The sequence below is a fragment of the Acomys russatus genome, chromosome 7 (genome assembly GCF_903995435.1).
Source record: "Acomys russatus chromosome 7, mAcoRus1.1, whole genome shotgun sequence".
Lineage (NCBI taxonomy): Eukaryota > Metazoa > Chordata > Mammalia > Rodentia > Muridae > Acomys > Acomys russatus.
The window spans coordinates 39,849,599-39,868,298 of record NC_067143.1 but is presented as its reverse complement, the minus strand read 5'-3'; the positions used below and the strand labels follow the sequence as shown (position 1 = coordinate 39,868,298).

Genomic DNA, 18,700 nt, shown 5'->3' with positions numbered 1-18,700 from the left:
ATTACATATCTTAACCTGATTTAAAGATTATACATTGTGGACACGCATCAGATCCTTACATGGGATCTCATTGATTCCTCCAGATTATATGTCTTATATATAACTACAAAAATAAAGTTTAAAAATTACCTTTTCCCATTGTGTTCCTAAGCAAGGCATATCAAGAGGAAGAGACTCTTCAGGGTAAACTTGGCAACAGCCTCATCAGATACGTGTGGGCTCATTGCTTCCTTGATCAAGCACATTGTGTTGACTGGCCCACACATCAAGACTCTTACTGATGGAGGCTGTAGAAGCACCTCAAATGTGCTACTCTTTAGGATGTCTGTGAGTCTGAGACAGAAGAGCTGCAGAATTTAGGTATTTGTGTAGACATCTTTGAAAGCAATTATTCTACCTATCGTAAAAGTTTACAGTATTGTGCTAAGAGAAAAAGTTAGATGTCTCTCTGGTTGTCAGAAAAAATCTCCAGTAAGCAAGACTTTTGCCAAGAACCAGAAAATAGAGACTAATAACTTACCATTGGCATCAGCAGATACTTCATGGAGAAAGGCTGAGTCTTGAAGGAAGGAGATGATTTAGATAAAGGGGTGAAGAGAAAAGAGGCTATTAATATAAAAGAAGGTATAATGATGTATTTTAATTTATTACAGGAGATAATAAATTACTTAGTGGTAATTTAATTATACGTAAGTAGTTATTCACTATTAATTAATAGTGTTTGTGTGTTTATTTTCTGTTACAGTTTACTGGTTAAGATAAAGTGTTTTTAGACTGGCTTCCCAAATCAGTGCAAAATATCTTTGTACTTACTTTCCAACTCAGGCACTCCTCTCCCACCCATACTATTTGTACCATGACAGGTCATACCTCCTTTTTGTCTAGGTGAGAGAATTAATACAGTATGCTTCTTCAAAGGGGATTGTCACTCCTATGCCAAGAGACAGAACCTGAATCATGTGTCTTCTACTTAATGAAACACACACAAAAAAAATGAAGTGATACCCTTGTTTGGGAAGACACAAAATTTAGGAAAACAAGTACAGTGAGAACACCCAGGAGTATTTTCCCCTGGAACACTTCCCTCTGCTGAAGCATCTGATACCTAGTCCCATCAGGCCTGTCCCTACTCAGAGCCTTACCTAAGCCTTTTCTCCTGAGCAGTCTGTTCTAATCATCTAACCTTCTTTTCTGATGAAAATCTGATGTGTATCTCTATTTCTTCTAGCCCCCCCCCCCTTGTCCTGTCTTATACCTATAAAGAAATGGATTTGTTCATGTGTCTTTCCCAAACAGCTCTCAAATGTCTACAATTTAAATCTAAAAATACTAAAGCAGATGATAAGGTTTGTGGAATCTCGTGAAGCAAGTGTAATCGTAATATTATTAAATGAATTGTTGTCACTTTTGTGATTGGGCGGTAAAGAGATCGGCTCGGGGATGCACTAACCAGCCCTGCATCCATAGTTTGATGATGGATACATTTTCCCTACATGTAACCTTGAGTACAGTGGGGAGAGAAAGTTTTGTTAGTAGTTTTCCATACTGAATCATTTTGCATGTAACACAATAAATATTATGCAAAGAACATGTAGTATCAATAATTCACATTGAAGGAGCAAACTACCAAATGTTATCTTCATTCAATAATAAGGAAATACATATTCTAAAGGACAGCCTAAAAACTTGATCATGAATACATTCTTTCTTTTTTTATCACTGACATTTTTTTATTTTATTAATTTATTCATATTACATCTCAATGGTTATCCCATCCCTTGTATCCTCCCATTCCTCCCTCCTTCCCATTTTCCCCTTACTCCCCTCCCCTATGACTGTGACTGAGGGGGATTTCCTCCCCTTGTATCTGATCATAGGGTATCAAGTCTCTTCTTGGTAGCCTGCTATCCTCCCTCTGAGTGCCACCAGGTCTCCCCATCCAGGAGACGACTTAAGCTTTTTCATCATGTAATCCACTCTGGGGCTAAAGGAGAAGTTAAAGTGGAAGTAAATGATACAGTGTTAAGGGAGTCAGATGTAGAAAGGGTGGAGTGATTTTGAAAAGAAGTGAAAGATTACTCCATTTCTGGCCTTGGTGCTGCCAAACATTGAATGTGTAGTTGTTAAAATTTGTTCTTTGTTTTTTAAGAATTTCATACATGCATATAATGTATTTGGATCATAAAAACTCCTTACATCTCTTCTAAGTTTTGCCTTATAATCTGCTGGGTCCATCCAGTGCTGTCCTTGTGAGTAGGGGCAACCTAACAGTTGCCACTTCCTGTAAGGAGACCGACACTCTACACTGCCGTATCCTTTAACTGCTAAATTCTAAAGATCAATAATATTTCAAATTAAAGCATGGATTTCTAAATCAGAAAATTCATAAACTATCCAATTTAACACACACACAAAAGAATGAGACTTATCATTGCTGCCTCCAAGAAAAGAAAGACTCTAAAGCTGACTTTCAATCTCTTCTAGTTTGTATTTCCTAAACAAATATTTTTCTACATTAGAAGAAGCTTGAAGTCAGAAAGATTTACATTTAAAGACTAGCATCACCTGTCACAAACAATTAAGAAAGTCCATAAACTTGGTGTCCAGAAAGCACTATTTCCATGTGGTTATTCACCGCCCCTAGCTCTTCCTTCTGCCTACTTTTCAGTGGTGGTCCCTGAACCTTATGGGTAGGGGTATTAAGTAGATGTCCCACTTAATACTAGTTTTCTTTAAAAAAAAAAAAAATAATAATAATAACGGTAGGCTCTATCTTAGAACCTAGGATTACATATCATTGAGGTATTGGCTTTGTCAATGGTGCCAGCCATGAGCTGCATGTTGCAGAGTGCCTTACATCCAATTAGAAAGTAGCGAGTTACTTTGACAACATTCATACCACAATTCTATCAGGGTGAGTATCTTGCCAGGCTGGCCGTTATGGTGTCTTGCAGGGTTTATATCTGGGTAAGAGTGATGATCACTTTTTTTTTTTTTTTTGGTAGTGTTCTTAGCACCTTCCAGTAGTGTGATACATATTCAGTGTGGATGAAACCTTAAATTGAGTACCAGCTTAATTTCTCCACGTTTTATGACTGCAGTATGCAGTGTTTTCAGCAGCAGTGTCTTACTGTCAAGTTCCGCAGGGTAACCAAGAACAGATCCTGTAATGTTTGGAGTATAAAAGGCACCGCTAACCAACAATTTCTATAAGAAAAAAAATGCTTCCTGGACATATCAGGGAAATTACTCAAACGAGCAATGTCTGTGACTGCATGCGTCAGCTTTATATAACATCAAGCTAGACAAAGGTCACAACGTGAAGGGGACAGGTAGTCATGAAGTTCCACCCTTAGCTGAGGAGCTATTGGCAGTCGATGGTTGCTGGGAGGAGAGTTAATTTTTCTCAGGGACGTGGTCCCTAAGAATCGACCCATGTTCCAATAGATGGACCTTATACACATGAACATACACACAACACTAAGTGGACTTAGTGGGATTTTTTTAAAAAGTATGAAGATATAGGGGAATAGTGGTGGGAAGTAGACAGAAGATGAATTGGAAGGGAGAGAATAGGAAACAGACGTTGCCAAAATACATTACAAGCATGTAAAAAATTCCCAAGCAATAAACAGAAAAATTACAAAGTCTTAGAATTTCAATATATAATTTGAGACACGAATTTATGAATAATAAAATTTAAAAGAAATATGCAAATTACATTAAACTAAGACAAAATGATCTCATATGTATATTGGAGTTAATGTGTAACAATATACAATATAATAAGCATGACAATCACCTAATTAATTAGTAACTTCATATTCTATGTAAATAGCACTTTTGAAAACAAAACAAAGCGGGAGTCTATGTTCAATCTACCTAGAGGTACCTTTAATCTACCTATAAGCACAGCTAACATTCTCCCATAATTCCATGAGAGTTCCTGTAAATCTCTGAGACCTCAAGGGTTCAGTTTCTACAACCCTAAAATGTATTGGCTTTCAACATCCAAGAAATGTCTTGGGATAGGAGGCAGGAAGAATGTAAGGGCCAGATGGTGCAGTGAAAGGTTAAGAAAAGCAAGTTTCTAGAGTTGATAGGTTTACCACACTCATGAGCTCAAGGCAGCTATGACTGATTTCCTATAAATGACTTGCAAAAAAGCATTATAGCCAAAATTTCAGCATGGATCCTCCCATCTATGGTACTTTTCAGGAGACACCTTATTGGTGAACTAGTGGCTATAGCTAGGTTTGAGAAGAATGAGAACATTCCTTTGTATGTGTGACTACTGATATAGTTTCCAGCGATAGATCTATACCCACATATACATTTGAATAGCACTAGTTAGACTTGATGAATTACATCACACAGAGAAAATATATAGAATTAGGAGGAGGCAATGTTAAAGGTGATTTCAGGGGGTGGAAGAAAGAAATGCGAAAGTGGATGTGATCATGCTTCACTGTGTGCATGCATGAAATTTATAAAATAAAGAAAAATGTTTTAAAACAGTATGCAAATCAAAACAACTCTGAGATTCCATCTTACACCCATCAGAATGGCTAAGATCAAAAACTCAAGCGACACCACATGCTGGCGAGGATGTGGGGAGAGAGGAACACTCCTTCATTGCTGGTGGGAATGCAAACTAGTACAGCCACTTTGGAAATCTATCTGGTGCTATCTCAGAAAAATGGCAATAGGGCTTCCTCAAGACCCAGCTATTCCACTCCTTGGAATATACCCAGAAGATGCTCCAGCACACAACAAGAAACTTTGCTCAACCATGTTCATAGCAGCCTTATTCATAATAGCCAGAACATGGAAACAGCCTAAGTGTCCCTCAGTAGAAGAGTGGATAAACTGTGGTACATATACACTATGGAATACTACTCAGCTATTAAAAACAAGGAATTCCCGAAATTTGTGGATAAATGGATTGAGCTAGAAATGATCATAATGAGTGAGATAACCCAGAAGCAGAAAGAATCAAATGGTATATACTCACTTATATCTGCATACTAGCCCAAGGGGCATGTCCCACGAAAGCCTTCACTTACCAGGAAACTGGGACAGAGGGGAAGGCATCCTATTGGGACTCTAAATGAGAGACGCATGGGAGAATAGCAAAATAAAAGGATACAGAGGGTCCTAGAAATTTACAAGTAGAACAATATGATAGGCAGATTTCGGCCCAGGGGTCCCGCTCAAACTAAGGCACCAGCCAAGGACAATACAGGAGGTAAACTTTAAACCCCTTCCCAGATCTAGCCAATGGTCAGAATATTCTCCACAGTTGAGTGGAGAGTGTGATACGACTTTCTCATGTACTCTGGTGCCTCACATTTGACCATGTCCCCTGGAGGGGGAGACCTGGTGGCACTCAGAGGAAGGATAGCAAGTAGCCAAGAAGAGACTAAATACCCTAAGAGGATATATAGGGGGACGTAATCCCCCTCAGGGACAGTGATAGGGGAGGGGAATAACGGGAAAAAGGCGGCGCGGGGAGGAATGGGAGGATACAAGGGATGGGATAAACATTGAGATGTAACAAGAATAAATTAAAAAAAAAACAGTATGCATATAACAATTAATTTTTAAAAGGTCATGGATTTCAAAGACAGAAAAAGGAATATTTGAGACAGTGTGGAGGGGATATGATAGCTTTATACTATAATCTAAAACAATAAAGGAAATATTTCTTAAGAGGATTTGTTTGACAATGGGCTTTGGACTTAGTACCATGTACGTGCTAAGCAAGCATTCTAGAACTGAGCAACATCCCCAAGCCTCTCTCTGTGTTTCTGAAATCCCTATGGTCTGAGCGAGGTGAGTATTCACAAGAGGGATTATAAATCTTAAATCTTAAATTAATTAATCTCAATTTAATTAATCATAAAAATAAGATTTGACATTAATTAAAAAGTAATGCTGATTATACATCTTACATAACTGCAATACAAAAGTGAAAAAACAATATTTTTGTTTTATTTTAGAGACTAAAGATAGTGGGCACATGGACTGACTATTCTGAGTGATACAAAACATATTACATAACATTCAATAGTCTCTTGAAACCATGACAACAAAATTCTTCTTTAAAAATATGATGTGCAGTAAGAAACCGGCAGAATGACTAGGGATTCATTTAGATTCTCACCTCCTGTGCACTTGCTCCTTAAGCCCATAAAACTCACTTTGTACAGTGCCAGGTGATACTGTTTTCAAAGCACTAAAATCATCCAAGTAATGTCAGTCCCAGTGTCAGGCAAAACAAGGCACATACACTCAATTTCAAAGTTCTGCAATCTGCATTTTTCAATTAAGCTTGTGAGAAAACTTTTTTTTTATTAGATTCACATGTTTGTGCATACATGCACAGAAGTCACCTGTCAACTATGTGGAAGAATACAGTTCTTTTGTGTGAATAGAAACAAATACCTGTGACAGAGATCACAAAGCAAGAAGATACAGGAATTAATACCAGGCCTTATTCTTTCTAACTATTGAAATACAGTCTTTCACCTTTTCAATTCTATAGACATAATGATAACAGTTATTTGCAGAAGACTTTCTATGCATCAAGCTCTGATCTCTTTAGATATTCTATATAATTTAGTCAAATCCATTTTTCTGTTTTCTACTTTGACAGTGGTAACAGATTATTATGATCTTCATTCAGTTCATTTGGATAACAAAGAACCAAAAGCTTGGATTCAAACAAGCATTTTTGCTCAGGGTCACCCATGGTGCCACCACGGGGTCAAGTCTGATTTCACATACATAGTCATGTACCCTCACTGTCATTTTGCCTCTGCTAAACAGCTTATGTATATCTGGTAGTTGCCATTTCTAAAGCCTCCCCTTCAGGGAACCATTATTGAATCCAAATGCTGTTTGGCAGAAGTTGCAAGGCAGTAAAGACCCTGAATAAAGGTTTAAGTACTTATAGTTTCTAAGATTGGAGTGTGACCACATTTGACATATTATACATTTTAAGTATAAATTTCATATTCAATATTCACATAGAAATCTGTTAGTCAGGTTTTTTTTTCTACAAATATATACCTCATAAAAACATATTTATTGGGCTGTAGAGATATCTCAGTGGTTAAGAGCACTGGTGGCTCTTCCAGAGGACCAGAGTTCAATTTCCAGCACACACATGGCGGCTTACAATTGTCTGTAACTCCAGTTCCAGAGAAACTGACATCCTCACAGACATACATGCACACAAAATACCAATGCACATAATATAATAACAAATACATTATAAAAATATATTTAATAATCATGCATATAGTAGTGTTCTGCATATATGTGTACGTATATGTAGAGTAGAGTAAAGAAGTAAGGACTGCAGAAAATTACTGAGGATTTTTGTTTCACACTCCCAGGATATTATTTTTTCTTCAGGAAAAATGATAATTATTCTAAAATCTTCACTCAATTCATACTGTGCAAATAAGCCTGGATGAGGTGGCATACATCTGTGACCAAAACAAATGTGGGCTGCAGAAGGGGGATCAATGTTTATACTTTTTTTCAAAAGATAAAATAGTGCAAATCAATAAGATACTCAACAATCACTAAATCACTAGGTCCATCTTCTACAATAAGCACACATTCTCCACTTGTTTCTTCTTCTCCCTGTTTCCCATCATTGTTTGGGTTCTCTATTCTTCCATATAAATATTTAATTTGGCTGCTAAACACAAATATGACCTTAGGGGAATGGCATGGTCTAGTTAAGTCAGTATTTCACAAGATAAAATTGTTTTGTGTTCCTCCCTGTTTCAACACATTATTTGCATCCTCCCATTCTTCCATATAAAATTTTAATTTGTCTGCTAAGCACAAACATGACCTTGGGGTATGGGCATGGTATAAGACAGTAATACACAAGATAAAAATCTGACATATAAAGACCAACAATGTGTTACAGACTATAGATACTGAATATTTTATATAAATTTTAATGGCTTGTAAAATGCCCTAAGAAATACTGGATTTCAATACCAAATAAAGGCAGTTACGTGGGAAAAAAAGAAGCAAGAGAGTACTTGACAAATTTTAGAGAATTCAATATGTTAATACTAATTCTGCCTCATCTCCTAGCAAACCAACCCTCCCATGCAATTACCAGCTACAGACCACACATGGCTCTCCAGCTCCCTATGCAGTCTTGGATGTCTTTTCCTTTGCCTCTGTTAACTTCCTTGTCTAAAGAAGTCCCTCATTTTTCCATCCAAACCTTTCACCCAACTTTCTTTGAATACCAGCTCAAGGATAAGGGTCATACAGGTCCCGTAAAGCTTAGTTTACTTCCTACCACTCTCCCATGAGCCCTGCACACACCTTCACTGCAGAGGCTCACTTTGCTGTGTAACGATGTTTACCTTTATGCACACTCTGTGCTACTTGTGGTCTTGATCTCAGAATGCTAGAATCACAGAACAGTTAGTAAATGTTCAACATATGTTTCAGGAATGAAGTAATTCTATTTAAAGGTTTATGAAGTTGGTCCATATTATTTTTGTATTGGGATAGTAAAAGTTGAGGATACCAAGTCATTATGAACCATAATTGCCCTGTAGCTTAATCTGGAGTAAAATAATTACAAAGGAAATGGTTGAGAGTTTAAGCACCCCTACTGTAAAAGGAAGTATATGTCACATAAACAATGGGCTAGAGCAGAAATATGCACAGGAAGATAAATGAGACATTCATACAACAGTCTGAGTCTACTACAAGTAGGCTGTGATTGCAGGCCACTGGGAGCAGCATGAATAAAAGATCAAGCCACGGGTATTTTAGGTAGGTGTCTGGGTGGGAAGTGAAGAGAATTGATTTTTTTAAAAAGAACATTCAGATTAGATACTCAAATATCTGATATAAATAATTCATTTTCCACTGACACTGAAAATCCAAATGACAGCTGTTAAAATCTATTTATATGAGACCTTATAGAAATGTTGCTTAGTCTTCAATGTCTGTTTTTTAAAGCACATAAAAACAGAGGTAGTGAATACTTTTTAATTTCAATATTCAATAAATGAAAACTATTTTTGTACAATGTGTCCATCAAATTCTGGAGTCTGTAGAGGAAAGAGAAAGCACAAAAATGTTTTCTAGCTTTAAAATTGACCAGAATGCTGTAGTTTTGGTGTGATTGGTCCTGAAAATGCTCCTAGAGCTGCCACATGGGCATCACTCTTGAAGGGCACCATGTGACAATGCACAAAGCAGTTATCATGAGACTGAGCTAGATCCACCACGTATAAGAGCAGAAGGTGTTTGGGTTGATTGTCTTCTTCTGTAGGAAACTTGTCACCTTTTCTTGTGAGGATCCTTTCAGAGAAGAGAGAGGTAGAGTGTTGGCCTTTGGCCTCCTTTGCTTGAGACTCTCAGGTAAGTCCCCAGCCCTGAAAATATCTAATTCAGAAAGGTGAGGAAGTAGAACAGGATTACAAAATGGCAGAACTGGAGCTAAAACCCCTAAGTCTCATTTTTCAGTCCAGTGTTATTTTTCCTATACTGGGTCACACCAAAAATCTACCCTAAAATAAAGGAAGACATCTACCAGTCTTTAGTTTGTAAAGAAACAGATCTTGCTCCTTGTATTGATGTCAGGTCTTTGTTTCCTTGTTTAGAGGAATTGCAGCACTCTCCACAGTCTCATAGTGACATCTAGTGTCTAAATCAGGTAATACAAATTATAAGAAGTAAATTCTTTTTTAAATATCTTTTTTATTATTTCACTCATATTACATCTCAACTGTTATCCCATCCCTTGTATCCTCTCATTCCTCCCTACCTCCCGGTTACCCCTACTCCCCTCCGCTATGACTGTGACTAGGGGGGGGGGGGAACCTGCTCCCCGTATATAAGCTCATAGGGTATCAAGTCTCTTCTTGGTAGCCTGCTATCCTTCCTCTGAGGGCCACCAGGTCTCCCTATCACAGGGACATGGTCAAATATAGTGCACCTGAGTTAGTATGAAAGTCAGTCCCCACTATCCACTCTCCACTCAACTGTGGAGACTTTCCTGCCCATTGCTTAGATCCGGTTCGGGGTTCTAAGTTTACTGCACATATTGTCCTTGGTTAGTGCGATAGTTTGAGCAGAAGCCCTGGGCCCAAATTCTCCCGTCATAATGTTCTTCTTGTAGGTTTCTAGGACCCTCTGGATCCAACTATTTCCCCCTTCTTCCATACTTCTCTCACCGAGCGCCCCAATAAATATGCTCAACGTCTTTAGTCATTAGAGAAGAAGTAAATTCTTATGCACTTTTTTATATGAAAATATCTGCACCACAGTTAAAGCCAAAACAGGAAGAGAATGTAATAGAATTCTAACATGCCAATATACAAAACATGGTTTGATAGTGAATTTCTTTGTTTTAATAACCTTGGATTATTGGCACTCTGAGCTTTAATCACATTTTCATGTCAACAAAGATTTATGAGGGTCTACCATGTGACAGAAGATGATTACTTTTGTTATCTCTTTATTATTGATTTGCATGATCCTTGTAAAGAAAAATGCAGGATATGTGATGGTTTCTAATCAGCTTTACAGTCTGTTCGCAGTATTCTGTTCTTTCTGTTCCCTCTTCTCTTAATTGTATCTGTTATTTTACCTTACATATTTGAATGTTGTTTATTTGCTGCATGTTATGTGTTTGATATTCTTTACAACACTAGAGTAAAACCAAACAAAATCAATGTCTACATAGAGAGGAAGACTATCAATAAGTCAACTAAATGAAACAGAGAAAGCTTGAAGGGTGGAAAAGCATGAGCTACAGGGTACTGGATGGGGCAGTGTAACTTTAAACCTGGTCACCAGAGAAATTTGCTAGGAAATTGGCATTTGAAGAAGGACCCGAAGAAGGGCAGTAGAGAGAGGCATGTGAATATTTGAGAAGATTTCTCCCCAAAAGAAAGTTATCAAGGGAAGTCTTGTATTGGAATGTACTTGGAATGTGAAGTTCACTAAAGAGTGCAGTGAAACCTGGAAATATAAACACTAGATCTGAGAAGAAATAGGAGCCAGGTCTTTTCACTCATTGTAAGGGGTGTGTTAAGGAACTGAGGTAGTATGCAGCGCTGAACTAAAATGAAGCAATCTGACCTAGCTCCAATGTCCATCTTACAAATAACAAGGCAAACGGGCATCACAGAGACCAAAAGTTGACAATTTTAATTCCCCGTGGAATAGATTTGCCACCTGGACAAGAGTAAGAAGTGGGAGAGAAGGATCAGAGGATTTTTAAAAGCACTTTTTAAAAAGTGTAAGTAACAGAATTGGTATATCAAATATACATAAGAAAGTGAGAAAGGTCTCCTGAAGATTCTACCCTGAGTTGCATAAGCATTGGTATGAAATTGACATTTAATGAGAATAGTAAACACTCCTTTTTGTTTCATCCTGCAAAAGGGACAGTTTGATTGTTTATTTTTAAACATTTATTCTCTATCTCTCTCCCTCCTTCCATGGCCTACCTCTCTGTGTACACGTTCCAACGCATTCATGTGGAAATCAGAAGCCAACTTGCTTGAGTTGGTTCTCTTTTTCCATCACGTGGGATCCAGGTATGAAACTGAAGTCATCAAGCTTAGAGGTAATTACATTTACCAACTAAGCCGTCTTGCCAACGCAGCAGAACATCAAGTGTTCTAGTCGGGATACATTAAAGTTAAAATACCTGTTGTTCAAGTATGGGTGTATATCTTCTATAGTGAGAAAGAAACTCTCAAAAGACAACTGAAGAAAGTCCTCTGAGGAGTAGCAAGTGGCTGCATCACAGCTGTGTACGGGCTACTCAAAAGCAGGGATGTGCAGGGTAAGTTGGGTGTAACCTTAAGGAAAGCTGGAGGTGTAATAGAATGTTGGAACTGGATTCAAGTGAGATTGGGAGGAAAGAAAGCATAGAAAGTACGTATTTGAAATCTCGGGAAATGTTATATGCAGAGAAGTGTAAATGATCTCTTATTGCTTCTGTTTCTTTAGAAAATGAAGGTAAAGGGGGGGGATGAGGGACTTTCGGAAGTTTAAGCAAAGGAATAGATGTAGGGGGATAAAAGGCTGCTCGCCATGGATTAGCAAAGGTCGCATACAATAAGGCTCAGGGATTACAAATGAGATAATTCCTGTTTTGACTACATAGATTTAGGACCAGAATAAATGGAAGACTAAATTTTACTATGTGGCACTGTGAAAAAAAAACACTTGGATAGCATGCTCCCCAGCCTTGATCCTCAGCACTGCACAATTCATCAATAAATAAGCAAGTAAGATAGATAATTGAGTTTAGATATGTGTAAGATGAATACAACAGAAGAGAGAGGCAAGGCTCATGGAGCATTTTCAGGAGATTGATACATCATGGAGGACTAGCTGATGAAGAAGAGTAGAGAATTTTAGTATCTGGAAGCTTGGGAGAAATGTTAGGGCTAGTGGATTTTAAGTACTGTAGAGGAAAAATGGTTGAAGCTTAGGAGATAGAGAAAATAAGCTGAAAAGTTGTGAGTGATGATTAGTGAATGAGATGCTTAAAGTTAAAACACAGTGGAGTATTACCATCAGTAAAAGGTATAGGCCACAGCCAAGGACCAGAGTAGCTGAGGTAAAGTGGAAGGCCTCTGAAAGAGGAAACAGCAAGTTTGTGATAGACCAAAGCTTTGGAAATTTAATATGCTGATATTCACAAAAATTAACCGACTTTGGTAAACTGACAGCTAAACACACAATGAAATCTTGGCATGATTAAAGGAGGGCTGTCTCCTTGTGGGTCCCACAATGTGGAGAGTAGGGACTACTTCAGGCATGGACTTTGGCCACTGAACTTTGATCACTTCCCCCTGTGAGGACAGCCTTGCCCCAGCTACAAAGGAAGAGGCAACAGGTAGTACAGATGAAACTTGATAGGCTGAAGCCAGATGTTAGGTGAGGAGGGCTCCCCTTTCTGAAGACTAGGGAAAGAAGGAATAGGGAGGAGGAATCAGGAGGTGCTGAGGGAGGGGGATGTTTCTGGGATGTGAAGGATCTAAACTGAAGAATAACAGGTAACTTACATTAATAATCCTACTATATGGGAATAGCTCTAAGACTGGCTGAGACGTGAATGTCCAGGCATAGACCATGATTCTTGTTGGCTACAGAATCCCTATGAATAATTATTAGATGCCATTCTTTGTATGACATGAATGAAGATTTACAGATGTCTTTTTTCTGCTCATACAGAGAGCAGAGAACCAGCCTTGACTGTGCTGTGCGTCACGCACACCTTTCATACACTTATAATTTTAAGACTGTACAATGCTTGTGAGAAATTATATGTTTTCAGAACAAAAGAACCAGACACTGACTTTAGATCAGACCTGACAGGATTTATTCCTCTCAGCATGCTGAACATTGACATCCTGCATCCTTCATGTTCCAGCACCAAGTGCTTCAGTTACTGTTCCTTCTTGTTGTGGGTAGTTTATTGTATATATATATGTTATAATATAAATGTATATGTAAAAATAAAAATATTTAATAGTAAAATAATCTGAAGATTTGAGCACCATGAATGAGATATTTTTAAGGATGTTCAGGGAGTAATAAAGCCATCAACTAGATGAAAGGACAACTTTCCTTCCCCAAATCTGAGTCCTTAAATACCTTTTCCCCAAATCTGAGTCTAGTGACACAAATCATTTAGAAACAAATCTATGTTCCATGGCACATACCAAAGAAAAACATACTTACAAGTTTTCAGAGTGGAGGAACACAGTCAAACAATGCTTTATATTATATCGTGCTAAGAGTGTCTTCAAAATGTTTTCAGTCTGCAGAGGCAACCATGCACCACAAGTAACCTTACATAAATTTAATTTACTAGAGATGTTATTTTAATGTTTCTGTTGTGGTTATGTCATAGTCCTTACACATTTGTTTCTCCATGACTAACAAATGTGTTTTCTTGGATTTTATCTATTACATTTTTTTGGTTTCCTTGAGACAGGGTCTCTCTGTATAGTAGTTTTCGCTGTTCTAGAATTCTTTGTGTAGATCAGGTTAGCCTTGAACCGTCTTACCTCTTTCCCTGTATGCTGAGATTGAAGGTGTGCACCATCACCATGCCCATCTAGAGATACTTACCTAATGTTAGATAAAATATAGGGTATTGATGAATTAAATAATATTAAATAAAAGGTAAGGTATTGATGAATCCAGTTATTGACTGGCAGATTGAGAGAGGCTTAAGATTTTTTAAACAGTCATATATTCAAATTATTCTTTGGTTAATACCTTCTTTTTTACACATGCTAATGATTTCTCTTTGAAAGTTTTTTTTTTTTTAATTTAATTGGTTGCCATTCTTGCTCATCAAAGTGAACTAGGGACTAGGGCACTAGGAGGAAATGCAAATATGAAGGGGAATTTTATCCTGGGAGACAAAGAACTTGCTGTGAGGCAAAGTCCAGTTTACATTCCTCTCTAGTTTTGGGCTAGATGAGATTTCATATTATCAACAACTGCTCACATTGGCAGTTTATTTAGTGGTAACTATACAGAAAATGTTAACAGTAGAACAGTCTTCTCATCTCATGTTCTTTTTAGTTAATGCAAAGGATTTTTACATTTTGGAAATATTTCATAATTTAGCATACATATGCCATGTTAGTACTTACAGAAAGCCAGTGTGCCATTTTATTTACAACAGACTAGACTTTCAGTCTTTAGGCAGTACTAGAAAATAAATCATCAAACAACATAAAGCTCTGTCTTGTACTTGAGATAATCCTGTGCTATGGAGGAGCTGGTTGGGGTTCGGGAACAAAACTGTGGCTCTATAGACCCATCTTACATTAGAACCTCTGAGAAGAAGTCTGATGGCATTCACCATGCCATATAAACTTGAATTTAAAGAAACAGTCCATCAAGGCTCAGCATATTTATCACTTGAGATGAACACAGTCAAGCTCAAAGAAAATGAGAATAAAATAAATAGTAGATATATTTATCCCAGTCCATGATAATTAGGAAGTATTAAAAAACCTTGTTATTCCTTATATTATTTTTTTTTTTTCACTTCAAAAACTTTATTCATCTGAACAGGTCCTAACTTTTGATTTAGCTTAGCAATTTTAAAAGACAAGAGATTGGATGTATTTGAGTTTAGAAAACAGTGTCTGCTATTATTCAGAAATTATTGTTTCTACTTTCTGCTTATCTGTTTGTATAAGCCAAAAAATCAAACAAAAGTTTCCTTTTCCAACAAAGAACATTAGAAAGCATGTCCTGAATTCTAAAGTCGATCCTGGCCTGTGAAGTGAGTTTTTAACTTAGTCCACTGTCCCATCCAAATCACGAAGAAAAACCTCTAATACTTATTTCTCTGTGGCAAAGTGACAAGCAGCCATTTTGCTGGCTATCGACAAGAGGGTTGGGCCTCTTTCTGTCTGCATAGCCACCAAGGTGCTTCTTTTTAACACCGATGTGGGAGGGGGGAGTCTGTGCCTAAGTCTTAGAGGAAGTTGGCTCTAAGCAGCCTGAAGTGAGGCACAGGATCACAGGAGACATGGCAGAGTCCGAGCAGGAGTAGAGTGAAAACTCCTAAACAGAGCACCCTATGAGCTAGGGGCAGGATGAGGGTCGGCCTTCTACACATATGCCCAAACTAACGCATTACCCTGAACTGGGCCTTCAGAAATGATGGGGTGCATAGAAAAGGAGAGAACAGAGGAGTCACTTGCTCTTCCCATCACTGTCTTAGGCCAACACAAACTGCAAGTTGGTAAGTAGCACTTTAATGCCTCTTGCGCCACTTACAGCTGACGTATCAGGCTTACGTTTATCGGTGTTGTCATTCCCCTTCCTGTAGCGATCCCTGAAGCCATACATGTTTCCATTGCAGCTGGCAACCTTCCAGAGGGATAGGGAAGAATTCCAGGACTCAGGAAGAGAGAGCTGTGTGAAACTGTCTAGAAACAGATTATGGCACACGCACAGAAAGTCCCTGTCAGCCACAGTGAATACCGGAACTTTATGCACAGCTGCGTGTGTGCGGCCTGCAAAGGGCAGTGCATAGGGCTCCACATGCACTTGTCAGTTTCTGTTTCAAAGCACTGGATAAGTCGAGAAGGTTTGGTTAAAAAAAAAAAAAAACAGATCATTTTCCTTGTTTCCTAGTAAGTAGATGGTTCCACTGAGGTTGACTCTAGTGGCCCCAGATACAGCCACCTCTAACTGAGTCTTCTCTGTCCACATGTTATTACTTACCTGAAAGTAGATGACTGAGTTGAAAAGATTGTTCTGTAGTGTCTTGCCACCAAGTGAATATATGGCATCTTTCTGAGGTAGATACTAGAGTGTGCTGGAGGAAATCTTGGGACAAAGGAGCACACCATTTCACATGTGTTGTGGGATGGAGCCTCCTACTACACATACAAGTCGCTACCATGTTTGCAGGCTGCAGTGATTTGGTGGCAGAGGTTATATTGGCCACTTACATCTTCTACACAATGCAAGTACACAGCCAGTGAGTGGGTGTGTAATGACTCTTTCGCAGTAAGGTATAAATGTGCACGTTCTCCTCATTTCCTTCAAGCTAGCTCCGAGTGACTCTGCAAAAGTCTCTCTCTCTTCTTTATTGAAACGGACGCAGGCTTCTATTGCCTTCGTTGGCTTCTGGGAACATGAAACCCCATCTAAGATTATATCAATGGGTAGATGATGGGGCAAATGGACAAACTTCTACGTGCTCTGCAACTGGGCCAGGTGGGTCTTGGAAGAATGCTTGACAGGAGTGTAGAGCTCAGGATCCTTGTGCCTATCTGAAAGCCACATCGCCTGAAGGCAGTTTCCCTCTTGCACTGTACATGCCAAAAACTGAGGACATTTCTCAAAGAGAGATGTCAGCTGATGATGGTGCAATTTTTTATTATCTATTTCATTTGGGGTCCATTATACATCTATCTTCCTTCCAGCCCTTTGACTCTAGGAAAGAAGGAAGGTTAGAATGCACAGGGGTAGTAGACCTTTTTAGGCTTAGTTACTTGGGGGCAATTCCAATATTCATAGTCAGGATATCCAGCAGTCCAGCTAAGCAGCTAAGCAGCAAACCAGCAGACAGCAAATACAGCAGCAGCATGAACAAGCAGCAGCCTTCTTTCTCCTCTGACCTTCTTGTCTCAGGGCATCCCTTAAAGTGTCCCTTTCTCTCTCTGGATTGTGGTATTTATACCCTCTCAGAGTCCTAAGAACTAAACTATCTGCATCTGGCAAAAACCAAGCCCACAGGACACAATTATCAGCTGTCAGATCTATGCCAAACAGGGGGCAGTTATAGTTAACAGCTGTGGGTAATCTAAGGAAGCCACATATCTCACATTAGAGATTAAAACAAAGCATGTTTACATAATATAACTGAGTTTTAGAGAAACAAAATGTCTACTACAAGCTGATCCATGTCTGACACCTTGTAAATTTCTTGTAGCTCATCAGCTCGAAGCTTCACAGTCCGATCATAACCCCATTAACCAGGGGCTCTCTGATTCTTTGCCATGTTCTCTTTGGCCTCTGGTGTACTGAGCTAGGGCTCTTGGTTTCCCCGCCTGTGGGTCTTTCTTATCTGGGTTACCTCCTTTTGTACCAGTGCCCCTATCCTGAACCTCCTGTTGCTCTTATTACCCTATTAACTCTGTTTCTATACCTACAAAACAAAACAAACAAACAAACAAATAAAACTAGTAGTGACCCAGGAGTCTTGTCCTATTCTCTTCTTAACAAATGAAAGGGGCTCTCTGTACTCTCTATTGAAAGGGACTACTGATTGTATGAGCTTAAGTTCCTTACATTGGAAGCCTCCCTAATGCTCCTGGGCCAAAGGTGACTGCTGCTTCCTTTGTTTTGTACATAGATGTCTCTCTCCTAAGTGGCAATTACAAATTGGTATGCCCTAGAATACAGTTGAATATATGCATTTTTCCTTATGGTTCTTTCATACCATTTTTTATGATATGCATTTATTTCTTCTTTGTGTGTATTGTAATATTTCTCCTAACTATCTGCCAGAATGCACCATGAGAGATAAGACCATTTCTTTTGTATTTGTCATGGAAAGATCAATATCCTAATAAATATTAAATACATATTTCACAATAAATACTACATATGAAGGAAAATATCATGACGTGTTTTGTATCTCAGATGAACTATCATAAAGTACAGTATATAAGAGTAAAATTTGTTTTTTTTTGATGAATGCATAGTGTATGCCAATGAAAACAACCCTAGAGTTAACTAGATAGATTAATAGGAGCCCTTCATTAGTTTTCTAGGACTATCATAAGAAGGCACTATATAGAGAGTGATTAATTTGCTTATTTATTTACCCATTTATTCATTTCTTTACTCACTTTAGGGCATGAGTCCATCCCTCTCCTTCTCTCCTTCCAGTCTCATCCTCATACCCATTTCCCCATCCCTCCTTCTCCTTATTCCCAGAGAAAGGATGGCTCCCGAGGGTACCAACCCACCCTGGCACCTCAAGCATAGCAAAACTAAACACATCCTGTCCCACTGAGGCCAGACAAGGCAGTCAAGCTAGGGGAAAAGGATCCAAAGGCAGGCAGCAGAGTCAGAGACAGCTCTACTCTTATAGTTAGGGGACCCATATGATGACCAAGCTTCACAGAAC

At 38.5% G+C, this 18,700-nt stretch overlaps 1 pseudogene; it reads right to left on the bottom strand.

Annotated features, from left to right (window-relative positions):
* Positions 1-15,771: 15,771 nt before the first annotated feature.
* On the bottom strand, positions 15,772-17,533 carry LOC127191950 (kelch repeat and BTB domain-containing protein 4-like; annotated as a pseudogene).
* Between the last annotated feature and the right edge of the window lie 1,167 nt (positions 17,534-18,700).